The 14,635-nt window shown below is 47.4% G+C and overlaps 1 long non-coding RNA gene across 1 annotated transcript; it reads left to right on the top strand.

Annotated features, from left to right (window-relative positions):
* Positions 1-9,077: 9,077 nt before the first annotated feature.
* On the top strand, positions 9,078-13,446 carry LOC139030056 (uncharacterized). The gene is made up of 3 exons (XR_011482376.1): positions 9,078-10,433; positions 12,075-12,190; positions 12,581-13,446. It is a non-coding gene; the product is annotated as an uncharacterized lncRNA (long non-coding RNA).
* The last annotated feature ends 1,189 nt before the right edge of the window (positions 13,447-14,635 follow it).

Raw genomic sequence — 14,635 nt, 5'->3', positions numbered from 1 at the left:
CAAACTACTGCACAATTGCACTCATCTCACATGCTAGTAAAGTACCACTGAAAATTCTCCAAGCCAGGCTTCAATATGTGAACCGTGAACTTCCAGATGTTCAAGGTGATTTAGAAAATGCAGAGGAACCAGAGATCAAATTATCAACAACCGTTGGATCATCAAAAAAGCAAGAGAGTCCCTGAAAAATAGCTACTTCTGCTTTATTGACTACACCAAAGCCTTTGACTGTGTGGATCACAACAAACTGTGGAAAATTCTTCAAGAGATGGGAATACCAGACCACCTTATCTGCCTCCTGAGAAATCTGTATGCGGGTCAAGAAGCAACAGTTAGAACTGGACATGGAACAACAGACTGGTTCCAAATTGGGAAAGGAGTATGTCAAGGCTGTATATTGTCACCCTGCTTATTTAACTTATGTACAGAGTACATCATGCAAAATTCCAGGCTGGATGAAGCACAAGCTGGACTCAAGATTGTCAGGAGAAATATCAATTACTTCAGATACACAGTTGATACCACCCTTATGGCAGAAAGTGAAGAGGAACTAAAAAGCCTCTTGATGAAAGTGAAAGAGGAGAGTGAAAAAGTTGGCTTAAAACTCAACATTCAAAAAACTAAGATTATGGCATCTGGTCCCATCACTAGCAAACAGATGGGGAAACAATGGAAACAGTGAAAGGCTTTATTTTCTTGGACTCCAAAATCACTGCAGAAGGTGACTGCAGCCATGAAATTAAAAGATGCTTACTCCTTGGAAGAAAAACTATAACCAACCTAGACAGCATATTAAAAAGCAGAGGCATTACTCTGCTGACAAAAGTCCATATAGTCAAAGCTATGGTTTTTCCAGTAGTCATGTGAGAGTTGGACTATGAAGAAAGGTGAGCACTGAAGAATTGATACTTTTGAACTGTGGTGGTGAAGATGGCTCTTGAGAGTCCTTTGGACTGCAAGGAGATTCAACCAGTCAATCCTAAAGGAAATCAGTCCTGAATATTTATTAGAAGAACTAATGCTGAAGCTGAAACTCCAATACTTTGGCCACCTGATGCGAAGAACTGACTCCTTGGAAAAGACCCTGATGCTGGGAAAGACTGAAGTAAGGCAGGAGGAGAAGGGGATGACAGAAGATGAGATGGTTGGATGGCATCACTGACTCTATGGACATGAGTTTGAGCAAGATACAGGTGTTGGTGATGGACAGGGAATCCTGGCATGCTGAGATCCATGGGGTTGCAAAAAGTTGGACATGACTGAGTGATTGAACTGAACTGAAAAGGAAAGAAGAGATTAACAGAACCCTTCCATGTAGTGGCCATTCCTGGAAATGTTTTTAAAGATTGATAGCCCTTTTTATCTTACTTCCTCACCACCTGTCCCTCTCTAGTCTGCCTTTTTACTTTATTTCCCCACTTCTCTTCATCTCTGTTCTATGAAAGAATCTGGCATCCAAACACTGATAAGATGGTTATTTTGAGACATTAGTCTGCCATCTTCTTGGTCTGCCAGCTTTCCCAATAAAGTCATATTCCTTGCCATAACACGTTGTCTCTAGGATTTATTGGCCTGTTGTGCCATGAGCAAAGTGAGCTTGGAGTTGGTAAGGGTATCGACATCACCACCAATTTACAGGTGAGAAAGCTAAGACCTGGAGAAGATGGCATGGCTTTCCTAAACTCTCACGGCTGAGTGATGGCAGGGCCTTGGCCCCTACCAGCCCATATGACACTGAAGCTGAATCCAGCTTCTAAGCTCTGAGACCAAATTAAATCTCAGAGACAGAGTTTTGGTTGCAGTAGAAAAGAATAGCTTTATTGCTTTGCCAGGCAAAGGGAGGCATAGCAGCCAATGCCTTCAGAACCGTGTGTCCTAACCTGGAGGGTGTAGTGAGAGGTTTTATATCAATAGCAATGGTTCAAAGAGGGCATGCTCAGCCAGTCAGTATCATAACCTTCTGATTCCAACTGGTCTTGTGGGCAGCATTCTGTTAATTTCTCCCACCAGGCAGGGGTTTCAGTATCTTCCAGACAGCTCAAAGATATTGTTATGTGTACCCCTTGATGGGGACTCAGAACCCTGCCCCAAGGCTGCACTATTATCTCTTTTGACTGTTGTTATCTCTACATTCCTTCCCTTCTCTGATTAGCAACTGTTTGAACCTGCTGCTTGGAACTCATGGAAGGTCATAGAGGCTGAATGACGCCTATTTCCTGTAATCAAGAAATGGGGGTCATAGGGGTCCTGCTTGGTATCAGTACCTTTGGATGAACTCAGTCCTATAGACACTCAGCTGGCAGCAGAACTCGAACTGCTGGTTATTTGGGGGTATAAGACATACAAATGTACCCAGCAGCCCTGACTGGACTGGAACCATGGTCTCTGAACTCCAAATTCCCAGTTCCTTCCACCCGTAGAACAGTCCAGAAAAAAATGGGGCAGTGGGAAGGGTGGGGAACACCATGGTAATCATGAAAGTGAACATAGTTTGAGAAGTTTGATTCTCTATCCTCTGGTCCTGGGGTGCCTGGTTCTGCTCTGGGTAAGGCGTTGTCAGGTACAGACTGAGAACTGCCTTGGGCAGAACCTGAAAGCATTTTCTTCAGTTTGGGATTTGAATCCATGTGGCCTGTACTCAAAGCTAGCCAAAACCCACAGTCTTCCAACTGAGATCATAGACCTGGTTTTAGGACCTAACCTCAGGTTCCTGATGTCTCACTGGGGAAAAAATTCAGTGAAAGACAAAGTGATAGGTAAGAAGTGGATTTATTTAGAGAGAAGCACACTCTGCTGACAGAGTTGGGCAAGTGCAGCCTTGGAAGCACACTCCACATACAAGAGTGTGGGCCATTACCGAGAGCAAACGAGGCCTCAGCAGGTGGTGTGGTTAGTTTTTATGGGCCAGGTAATTTCATAGGCTAATGAGTGAGAAGCTTATTCCAACTATTTTGGGGAAGACGTTGTCGACTGAAAAAGGTGTACAACTTGAGAGTTGTGAGTTAGGTTTTATTTGTGGAAAATGAGGACTGCAGCCGGGGAGGCACATCTCAGATGGCTCTGAGAGATGCTCCAAAGCGGCAGTGGGGGAAAGTCAATGTATAAGGTTTTGGTGAAGGGGGAGTTCAATACCATGAAGCACTCAATTTACGAAAGGCTTTTTGTTAGTCATGAGGGCCTGATGTCACCATGAAGGGATTTAGTGCTTCTCTAGATAGGAGGAGATGCAAGGATTGAGATCATAAAATCTGTTCCTAAAAACATCCAACTATCTAAAGACCTGTCCCACCAGATTCCCTGGAGCACACAGTGCCTCACTCCACCCTGAACTCCCTCAGAGATTGATGAAGGTCACCAGCTATAGCAGCGTGGGGTTCAATCTCCCTAGAGGCAGATGGCAAATGGCTTTGTTGTTCAGTCATTGGCAGTGCTCTTGGTAAGTACCAATTTGTGGTTGACAGGGTGGAGATTTCCAGAAATTGGGCCACCCCCTCATCCCCCCCAGTTTTTGGTCTTTGATGGTCAGCTTTGGAACTTCATGGTGCCTCTCGGTGTGTGTTTTTAGCTTGTTGATGTGTTACAACGAGCGTATACTCAGGATCAAGGTCTAGTGGAAGTTGACTTGTCTGCCATCTCGGACCCATTTGATTCTAATCAGTTTATGTTTTGTCCTTGAGCTATAATCATCTTTTCAAAGGTTGTACCCTGCCCTCTTCCCTCCTGTTTCAGAACCATTTGCCATATGTCCACACTGACTGCCCAGACAATGTCCAGAGCTTGGTGGAGACTTCTTTATGCTGTATACCAAAACAAACAAATTCTAAAACACTCCTATTTCCTGTGTTATAAGCCACAGATGGCCCCAGAAGATGGCTGCCCATGAAATATGGCTCTCAGTGTGAAACAGGAGGGAAGGAGGCAGGGCACAACTTTAAAAGAATGACATAGCCAGAGGACATGACAAAATTGGTTAGAACCAACTAGGTCCAAGAAAGCAGAAGATTTGACTTCCAGTGGACCTTGATCCTCATTATTTGCTCATTGTAATGCATTAACATCTAAATAACATACCCACCACAGTTATGACAGTTCCGAGGCTAACCATAACCAGCCAAAAAGTAGGTGGTGGCCCAATTCCTGGAAATCCCTCCTTCCCCAGAATAGTTGGAATAATCCTCCCATTCATTAGCCTATTCAATTGAGGCTTCCCTGGTGACTCAAATGGTAAAGAATCTGCCTGCAATGCATGGACACCTGGGTTCAGTCCCTGGGTCAGGAAGATCCCCTGGAGAAGGAAATGGCCCTCACTGTAGTATTCTTGCTTAGAGAATTGCATGGACAGAGGAGCCTGTACTCAGTCTATAAAAACTAACTACTCCATGTCTCAGGGCCTCTCGCCTTCTGAGATGGCCTACACTCTGTCTGTGGAGTGTGTTTCTCTCTAAATGAATCCATTTCTTACCTATCACTTTGTGTCTCACTGTATTCTTTCTGCAACAGGACCAGCAAGAACATGAGCTTTACTAAGTCCTGAGACCACGTGTGTGATCTCAGTTAAAAGTCTGTGGGTTCATGTCCCAATCTAAGTTGCATGGTTTCAATTAGGGCACTGTCCTGAGGAACGGGTTTCCCATCCCACCCACTCCTCCTTTCTAGAGCTGGACAGGGGTGAGGGCAGGACCTCCAGTGAGGAGGACAGTCTCCTCTCCCAACTGTGTGAAGTTCACTGGCCCCATCCCTGCTGCTGGATTCCAGATCAAATGGGCTGGGCACATTGGGGAGAAGAAAGAACAAAGATACAGCCAAGAAGCTGTCCCACATGGTGAGCAAGTCTCAGCTCTTGAGGCCAGGAGATTAGTTAATCTTGCAGTAACTCTTCTCTTCACCTGTGTGTTCATCTGTCTCTCATCCATCCAACACCAAGCACCTACTTTGGGTAGAGAAAGTGCCTGCAGACACTAGGGGAGAGGCTGAATCTATAGGGTAGTTCTTCCTTTGGTGGACTTACCACAGTCCCTAGCCCAACCCCTAGTCCTCAGAGCTCAGAATCTGTATCTTGTCAGCATCTTCAAGCCCACAGGACTCAGGGAAGCTGACCCACATCTCCAAAGCCACGTAAGTGGGAGGCAGAATAATACATCCACTGATTAGTCACTGGTGAGAATTATAACTGCCTGGCAGAGGTTTATGTGGCCTGAACCAGAGCCGTTCCTTCTGTTGGCCAGTCATGTGGCAGGCCTGGTTATCAGAAGGGGTCCTAGTGGGCACAGAGCGATGACTTGTGCATTGGGAAGTCAATGGTGGTCTGAGTCAGCCACCATTCCCCATGTGGCCCCAGCTTCCTCCAGAACCTCTGAAGTCAAGCATTTCTTTCTTTTTTTTCTTTTTTTGTGATGACTTTTTATTTCCAAAAAAATTATTGAAGTATAGTTGATTTACAACACTGAGTTAATTCTTGCTATATAGCAAAGTCATTCAGTTATACGTGCATTCTTTTCATACTCTTTTCCATTAAGATTTATCACAGGATATGGAATATAGTTCCTTGTGCTATATTGTGCCTTACTGTTTATCCATCCTACATATAATAGTTTGCTTCTGCTAATCCCAAATTCCCCACCCCACTCCCCCTTTTTCTTGAGGGCTTCCCTGATGGCTCACTTGGTAAAGAATCTGCCTGCAATGCGGGAAACCTGGGTTCAATCCTTGGGTTGGGAAGATCCCCTGGATAAGGGAAACGCTACCCACTCCAGTAGCAACCACAGATCTGTTCTCTATGTCGGTGGGCCTGTTTCTGTTTCATAAATAAGTTTATTTGTGTCATTTCTTAGATTCCACATATAAGTGATATCATATGTTGTCTTTCTCTTTTTGACTTAGTTACCATTTCTATTTTTGATCAGCTGAAACGGAGCCACCATTTCCCTTGGACACTGCTCAGGAGAGCCTGGTCTGTCTGTTGGTGACTCCCTTTTCCGATGCTTTCAGAGCTGGCCACCCTGCTGTGACAGAGACAGTCTGTCTTTAGACATGTTATCAGTACTTAGGGCTGGTCTTGTGGGCTGAGGGCCCATCTGTCTCCCTAGGGTGACAATGCATGGTTCTGCTTTACTCTGAGCTCATTTCATGGCTTGTCTCAAGAAGTAACCTTCCTCCTTGCTTTCAGCCACAGCGCCCACGGCCCCTCCATACCGCACCGTGCCTCTCCCCCACCCGCGGCTCCAGAGCTCAGAGATAAAGAGCGGTCCCTGCCTTCCTGCAGTCGGGAGGAACAGAGCTGACAGATAGGGTCTCTCCCTGCACCCTCCCTGCTCCCGACGGGCATACTGCTTGTAGGGATGCAGATGGCCAGTGGAAGCTGTGAAGGGCCTAGTGGGGAAGACTCCTGCCACACCGCTGGGACACTGGTGGGGTCACAGTTGTGCCATCCTGGGGTGTGGGGGCCTTTGGCGCGCCTTCCCTTTGGGAGCCCTGCAGCCCGCCCTGGTGTACCCCAGGGTACAGACTGCTCTCCTTAGGCCATGTGAAGTCCCAAGGTCACATGGTGTCTCTGCTTTTGTGCCCTAACTCCATCCTACACTCAGCCTGGAGGGGTTCAGCACTGAAAATGGGGTTACTTGTTTGTAATTTAGTAAGATATTTTTGACGAGTTTGGTCTCAAAGAATGGGTTTTTTTAATGCTGCAATTTCAAACAAAACGACAATGGTTAGGCCCTTTTTAGAGTTTCCAAAGTCTCCAGAGAAAGTAGACCTTCTCTCTACCTCTCACCAGTAGGACGTGCAGCAAATAATTTATCCCACCTGAGCCTCAGTTCCTTTGTAAAATAGAGAATGGGAAATACCAGAACCTACCCACAGGGTAGCTGTGAAGCTGACAGGAGACAATACGGCTACAGGGCTTAGAACAGGGCCTGGGGGCTGTAAGGCAAGTGCTTGAGAAATGTCAGCTCTTAGTCTGATTACGTGGCCTCTCCGCTGAGCTGTTTTTAAGGAGCATCTCTCTGACTTGTCTTTCTGTCCTTCTGGCTGTCTCTCTTATTCTCTCCTCTCCTTAACCCTGGCCATGGGAGCACAGCTCTCACTCCTTCTAGAAAGGAAGTGTCTGCAAAGGGCTCTGGGAATCACACTGTTTGTGTGGCACTGATTTGGCTTGGTGGTGATGCCCTGGCCCAGAGAAGACCCCACTTTATTCTTTTAATTAACTGACATTTCTGCCTCCTGATGAGTTCTTATCAAGAGAACTGCTCTCAATCATTTATAGCTATTTTCCTTTCCAAGGAGTCTCTAATTCCCAGAATGCTGTCCTAGTGGTATTGTGGTTGCTGAAGAGTGCTGATGGCAGGACTGGGGTGCATGTATGTGCATGCATGTGTGTGCACACATGTTTGATGACTGGGGTCCCAGGACTGGGAGTGGGAAACTCTCAGTGATTCCTTCTGAGCTGGGCAAAGCACAGCGGTGAGTTCTTCCTGCACCGTCAGGCCCCCCTTGGCGGCGCTGGGTCTGAAGCAGTGCCTGAGAGACCTGGCTGCCCTCCCAAACCAGCCCCCTGACCTGAGACAGGCTGAGGAACAAGTCCGGGAGAGAGGTCACCAGGTGTGGCTGGCAGTGAGCCACACGGGTCCTGGACTTGAAGAGGAAATCTTGTTTTCGGCAACCCTGGGAGGGGCAGGTGCCTGGAGGAGAAGGAGTGAGGACCCACTACCCAGAAGGAGCAGTGTCCCACTGATTCACATGCAGCGACCTCCTCTCCTGTCTCTGGCCTTTATGTGGTCCTCACAGGGCCAACCCCTGGGGCCTCATCTGCAGCACTGTCTAGAAAACATGTATTTATGAAGTACCTATATTTTTATACTGAATATGTAGCTTTTGAAACAAATAGTTCATGTTCTGTTTCACCTAAAATCACCTCCTGTCCTGCCAATGGTAGCTACCAGTCTTTGAAAAACCTTGGCTTGAGTTTTGGGTGAAGGAGAAAGGGCAGAGTGCAGGCCACACAAGCTAACACTCCTCTTGCCACGCTAGGAACTGGCTGAGGACAGAGGCTGTGTCTAGCTCTGTGTCCAGCACACAGTAGGTGCTCAGGGTGGCATAGTATGGGGAGAGGAAGGAACACAACTTCTCATTGAGATCAGAGTTCAAAACTGGCTGTGTTTTACTGTCTGTGCATTTCAGGGGAAGCGGATTTGCCTTGGTTTTCCAGTGGGTACAGTGCGGATAACATTTACCTTACAGGGTCAGGGAAGCTAACTGGGATGGTACACCCAGTACCTAACATAGAGCAAACTCTTAACAGAGGCCAGTGTCCTTTCTTTTTCTCTCCTGATATTTGATGAACCATTTATACCACACTGTTAGCGAGGAACTAGGTCTCCTCCATTCTTGAGGGAATCAGCACTTAACCTCAAGGATGAATCTCCAGGAATGAGACCACAGGTGGTGCAGACAGCTGAGGGCACTCAGGCTGCAATCCTGAGTAGCAATCCCCTTCTGGGGACAGGAGTCTCCATTCTCAGACTGGGGCCATCACCTGCTGCCTGAAGGACACGTTAAAGTGAGCAGCGCCTGCCTCTGGGTTTGCAATCTCAGTTCCTCCAGGGACTGGGCAGGGAGTGAAATTGAGCACAGGACTGAATTGAGACAATAGAGAGTGGTGGTGTTTGTGGCACACTGGAGAGGAGGTACATGGCACAAGTGTTCCCGTCAAAGCAACAACCCTCTCCTGGCTAAATGAACAGATCTGACCAGGCCACGGGGGCCTCTGGTTGGCAAACCCATAAAGGGCTGTTCCACCAGGAAAAATATTCACACTATTTAATCACTGGAATCTCGGTTTTGAGACTCCAGTAGCTCCCCATTTCAAGTCTCCCCACCCCCAAAAACTCCGGGGAGAGAGGAATGGACTTCCCCTGAGCCCCAGAGCTTGACACTGTGACTTCCTGTCAGTCATTTTACACCTGGTGTGTGTGGGATCCTTGGCGTGTGTGGGTTGCTTCCTCTGAACTTTGAGGGGCCCCTTCTAATCTAAGGTGGCCTGGCCTGACCGCAAGTCAGTCTGCCAGTGGCAGGTTCCAGCTCAGGCTGCTGGAGCTCGGTCTCGGGGGTCTGAAGCCTTTTCTCCTGTTCCTGCCTTTTGAGCTCCGGCCTGAGGGAGGGCAAGCTGGGCAGGGGTGGCAGAAGCAGGCTGATGTGTGACCTTCTCTGAAAGCTGGCTTAATCTGGGCAAGGGGTATTGTATTTGTGTGTTGCATGAGAGGAGAGGTCAGGGGTGTTACCTGAAGTCACACAGAAAGGTGAGGACAGACTCAGGGTGGGAGCACGGCTGCCCTCCTCCTTCACTCCTGCTCTGATCCTCCCTACTGGGAGCCTGGGTGTGACTGGACACATCAGCTTCTGTCAATACTGAAGGAGGACAGGGAGCTGTAAAAACAGGAGATGGGCCGGTGAGGATCGGCAACTTGCTGAGAGACCCCTGCTTCGAGACTCAGAGTGCACGTAGGTCAGGTATTAATAATACGTATTTCACAAAGTCCACATCACCACCTATGATGAATTATAGCCCAACAGGTTGATTACTGGAAGTCAGCGGGTAGAACACCCACAAGGAAGCAGTCAGCTCAGAGGATGGAGTCTGCAGAACATGTGGTCTGGTCTTTCCATCAGGTTTTACTCACATGAAAAGACCACTGCGCAAGATGGAAAGAGAGCGAAGGACCGTTACTACCAGATGCAGTTTGTGGTCCAGTATTGGATACTGGTTGGATAAAGCAGCTGATCAGTCGGGAAAATCTGATCATTGTTTGGCTGTTACACGACATGAAGTTTATTAAAATGAAAAGGAGACTGTTGGCTGAACAAAGGAGGTTGGGAAGCTCTGTATCAGGCAAATCCAATTTGAAGGACATTCTACAACACAACTGACTGGGCCATTCAAAGTGTTAATATCCTAAAGGACAAAAAAAGTGGAGGAAGTGTTACAATGAAGGACACAAGAGACGTGACACCTTAGTGCAACAAGTGACCTTTGACTGGATCCAGACTTTAAAGGGAACCACAGGTCCATCTCTGGGAGATCAGGAGGCGTGCCACCCAGACATCCTCTTGTTGCCCAACCACAGAGACTGGCCAGCAGGCGGCACCGTGGAGCTGCTCCATTGAGACAGCTGCCTCGCCCCAGGCCAGGCCCTTCCCAGGGCAGCCCCGTGGAGTGACTGGTTCCATACGACACCCCGAAGGGCAGTTCTCCTTCCAGAGTTTCCCCTTAGGGTAGAATGAAGCTTTGCCAGGCCTGTGCAGTTCAACTTTTTCCTCTGCCTGATCCTGCTTCCGCCTGTTCCCTTTCACAGGTGTAGATGCCTGATAAGCATCTTGTGTCCCAAACTCCATCTCGATATGTATGGTCTGAAGAACTCAACCTGCGACTAACTATAAAGGTCAGTATTGAGTGATTAGGGAACTATGGGCTATATATTAGTTAATAGTATTGTATCAGTGTTAAATTTTTTGAGTATGGTAATTGTATGGCAGTGGTGTAGGTGACTGTCCTTGTTCTTAGGCGAAATGCTAAGGTATTTAGGGGGGAAGGGTTGTGCTATGTGCAACTTACTCCATATGGTTAACATATATTTATATATCTGCATTGCTATATTTATCTATATAGATCTCACTAACTAGATATCTGTATATAGAGGCATACATATCTACATCTGGATATCGATATGGGAGACAGAGACAAAATAAATGTAGCAAAATGGTGCCAACTTATGACTCTAGATGAAATTCTTACAGATGCTTGTTATACTAGTTCTTCAAGTTACTGTAGGTTTGAAAGTTTTTCAAAATAAAAGTTGAGAGGAAAAAATCAATGTGGAATACGACTTCATTTTGGTAAAAACAATTCATGTACAAACCTGCTGTTGTTGTTCAGTCGCTCAGTTGTGTCTGACTCTTTGCGACCCCATGGACTGCAGCATGCCAGGCTTCCCTGTCCTTCACCATCTCCTGGAGCCTACTCAAACTCATGTCCATTGAATGGATGATGCCATCTAACGATCTTGTCCTGTCGTCCCCTTCTCCTCCCACCTTCAATCTTTCCCAGTGTCAGGGTCTTTTCTAATCAGTCAGGTCTTTGCATCAGGTGGCCAAAAATTGGAGCTTCAGCTTCAGTTCTTTCAATGAATATTCAGGATCGATTTCCTTTAGAATTGACTGGTTTGATCTCCTTGCTGTCCAAGGAACTCTCAAGAGTCTTTTCCAACACCACAGTTTGAAAGCATCAATCCTTCGGTGCTCAGGCGTCTTTATGGTTCAACTCTCACATCCATACATGACTACTGGAAAAACCATAGCCTTGACTAGACTGACCTTTGTCGGCAAAGTAATGTCTCTGCTTTTTAACATGCTGTCTAGGTTTGTCGTAGTTTTTCTGTACATGGAAAAAAATCTGGAAGGCTACACACTAAGGAGCTAGAGTGGTAATCTCAGAGTGGTTGGACGTGTGTAGTTTTCATTTTTGCTTGTCAACATTTTCATTTGCTAAAACTCACATGTTTTGCTTATGTAATGAATGATTATTAAGATAATTTATAAAGGCCTATGGTAGACATAAAGGTGGGCCTCCCTCTGGTCCAAGAGGGCAGTGCCTTGGAGAAGGGGGTCAACTCCTCCTTACCCCACTCCCAATGAGTGAGATTAAAATCTCAATAGTGCCCCTTCCTCCACTGGCTGTTTCAGCCTCAGACTGAAATGATATTGGCTTAAAAAAATGGGATCATTTGATGGGAGATGACCACTGGGCACCAGATGGGGCTGACCTGCTGGTGGATGTGCTGGGCTGGCTGTTGGTTCAGGGTACCCAGAGTCTGTTCATGGTCACCAGCCACGTGGTATTTTCACTTTCCAGTGCTGTGCTGGCATGGGGGGAAACGTGTGAGTATTACTTTGAGTTACATCTAAAATTGAATTTTCCATCCCTCTTCAGTGTCATTGTGCAACTATCAGCTCTGATATTTTTGTAACCTATTTTTTAAAAAAAGCCTTTTCAATTTCATCACATTGCTTTCATTCTGAACCAGTTTTCTCAGCAAGACAGGCTTAAAGGGAAGAGTGCATTTAAATACTCCCTGTGGAAGACTTAGGACTTCCTCAGAACTCCCCTCTTTGTGGTCCACGGCCCACCTGGTGGACTCAGGTGAGCTGGCACCACCCTTAAGGGAAGGACTTGGGGAGGGCCTAGGGCTGGGTCTCTCTGCCAGGGAGTCAGGAGGAGGCAGGGTCAGCATCCTCATAAGGAGAAAAGTCTGAGGGAGGAGACGTGGAAACAGGAGACAAATTGGCTAATGGAGGTTAAAATCAGGTCAGAGGAAGGGGTGGAGATGATTGTCTAAGTTGAGTTCCAGTGCCGGGGCAGCCTCTCAAGCTCAAGTTCCACCCTCTCAATTTGGGCATCTCACCCCTTTGGCCCAGGGCTGCTTGGAGACTGGCTGGCTCGGGTGAGGAGAACTTCTGTTTTTGTGGCCCAGCCCTGGGAGCAATCATCAATCAATTGACAAACTTTTCCCACCCCCTTCTTGTTTGCTAGGTACTGGGATGAAACTTTCTTCAAGACTCAGCTGAACTTCTCTAACACCTTGAGGCACCACCCCAGGAAGCGTCTCTTCTGCCGGGCCCACAGTTGTATCTCCAGCTATCTTGGGACATCCTGATGAAAGAGTGAAAGCTTAGACCCCTTTAAGAAGGAGAACATGCTCACTCATGCTTTCCTTTAAGCCTTGTGCAACAATATATTTTGCCCAAGAACTGGCCTTTCTTTAGGTCCCAGAACTAATAATCACACAGCACGATGTCTTACTCATGGAAATGCTTTTCTTGGGCTTTATGTTAATGATTATAATTGTAACAAATCTTCACTGGGAACCTGTTTCTCAAGCCTTAGATCCATGATCACACAGCAACAGTATATCTAGCTGAGGGACGTTGCCGGAACCATTCTCCCTGGCTAATCTTGTGCCAAAGTTATCTCAGGACATATGCCTTGGGAAAGGGTCTGCTGGAACTCTTACAACCTTGAGGTATTCTTTTTATCTATTCTCAGCAGCCAGTTGAGAAGTATAAAGCGAAGCGAAGTGAAGTCGCTCAGTTGTGTCTGACTCTTTGCGATCCCATGGACTGTAGCCCACCAGGCTCCTCTCTCCATGAAATTCTCCAGACAAGAATACTGGAGTGGGTTGCCATTTCCTTCTCCAGGGGATCTTCCCGACCCAGGGATCAAACCCAGGTCTCCTGCATAGCAGGCAGACGCTTTACCACCTGAGCTACCAGGGAAGCCCCTGGTATAAAAGGCCTTGCTTAAACTAATGAGGCAGGTACTCTCCTGTGCCCTTCTGATATCTATGTCAGAAGCTTTTTCTCTCACTTTCACTTTAAATAAAAATCTACTCAAAGCTCTGGGTGACTGAAACTGTCTTTGGTTCTGGAGTTAAATCTTCGGCGACCACGAATCCGGCAGCACCGTTCACCGTGAACTATCCCTAAGTGACACAACTCACTGGCTGTTTCACACTCAAGGGAACACAACGAGGACACGGGAAGTGTTGTGGGATCCTGAGCACCGGCTTGGGCCTCGGTAGAAGGGTGTTTGGGCTTCCCAGGTGGCGCTAGTGGTAAAGAACCCACCTGCCAAAGCAGGAGACTTAAGAGCTGTGGGTTCAATCCCTGGTAGGGAAGATCCCCTGGAGGAGGGCATAGTAACCCACTCGTATTCTTGCCTGGAGGATCCCACGGACACGGGAGCCTGGCGGGCTCCAGTCCATAGGGTCTCAAAGAGTCAGACAAGACTGAAGCGACTGAACATGTGACAGTGCTCAGCACAGATCTTGGCACTCAGCAGGACCAAGTGATTATGGACCCTAAATTTGGCAGAGCAAAATTATATTATCCAAACAAAAACAGTTGTATCTATTTAGGGTTCTTTGGTTACAAGTAAGAGAGACTGACTGGCGAACTTAAGCAAACATTTAACTGAGGGAAAAGTGGAAGAAGAAATCTTTGGGTCAGATGGGAACTAGCACAGCTCTGGGACTGTGACATCAGAAACAGTGACGTGTCCCCATGGGCAAGCATGTGCTTCATCTGTCCTCAGTCCTTCTAGCACTCTGCTCAGGAGGGACGGGCCCTGTTGACACTGTGTGCAGTGGGCAAGGGGTAGTTCCCCAGAGGAAAGGGTGCAGATGGAGGCAGGGCAGTGTCCACGGATGCTCACACTCTCTGCCTCAGCTTGGTTGAGTGGTAGCCTCTCCTGCGCCAGCTGGGCTCTCTCACCTGGTCTCCGCCAGCCCGTCCTTCACACCAGGTGGTTGTCCTTGTCCCCTGCCTTGGACTCTGTGCCTGGAACTTTTTGGCTCCCTAGGCCATCTGATCTGGTTCCTTTCTGTTTTTGGATTCTGCATCCACGGATCCAGTCTTCTCACCTAACTTAGTTCCAGAAACTGATCCCCTTGCTTGCCTGGGAAGTGTTAGTTGCTCAGTTGTACCCGACTCTTTGCAACCCCATGGACTACAGCCCGCCAGGCTTTTCAGTCCATGGGGTTCTGCTGGAGTAGGTTGCCATTTCCTTCGGCAGGGACTCTTCCCAACC

Source organism: Odocoileus virginianus, chromosome 20 (assembly GCF_023699985.2).
Source record: "Odocoileus virginianus isolate 20LAN1187 ecotype Illinois chromosome 20, Ovbor_1.2, whole genome shotgun sequence".
NCBI lineage: Eukaryota > Metazoa > Chordata > Mammalia > Artiodactyla > Cervidae > Odocoileus > Odocoileus virginianus.
The sequence above is the reverse complement of the archived record's forward strand: the minus strand, read 5'-3'. Positions and strand labels throughout refer to the sequence as shown.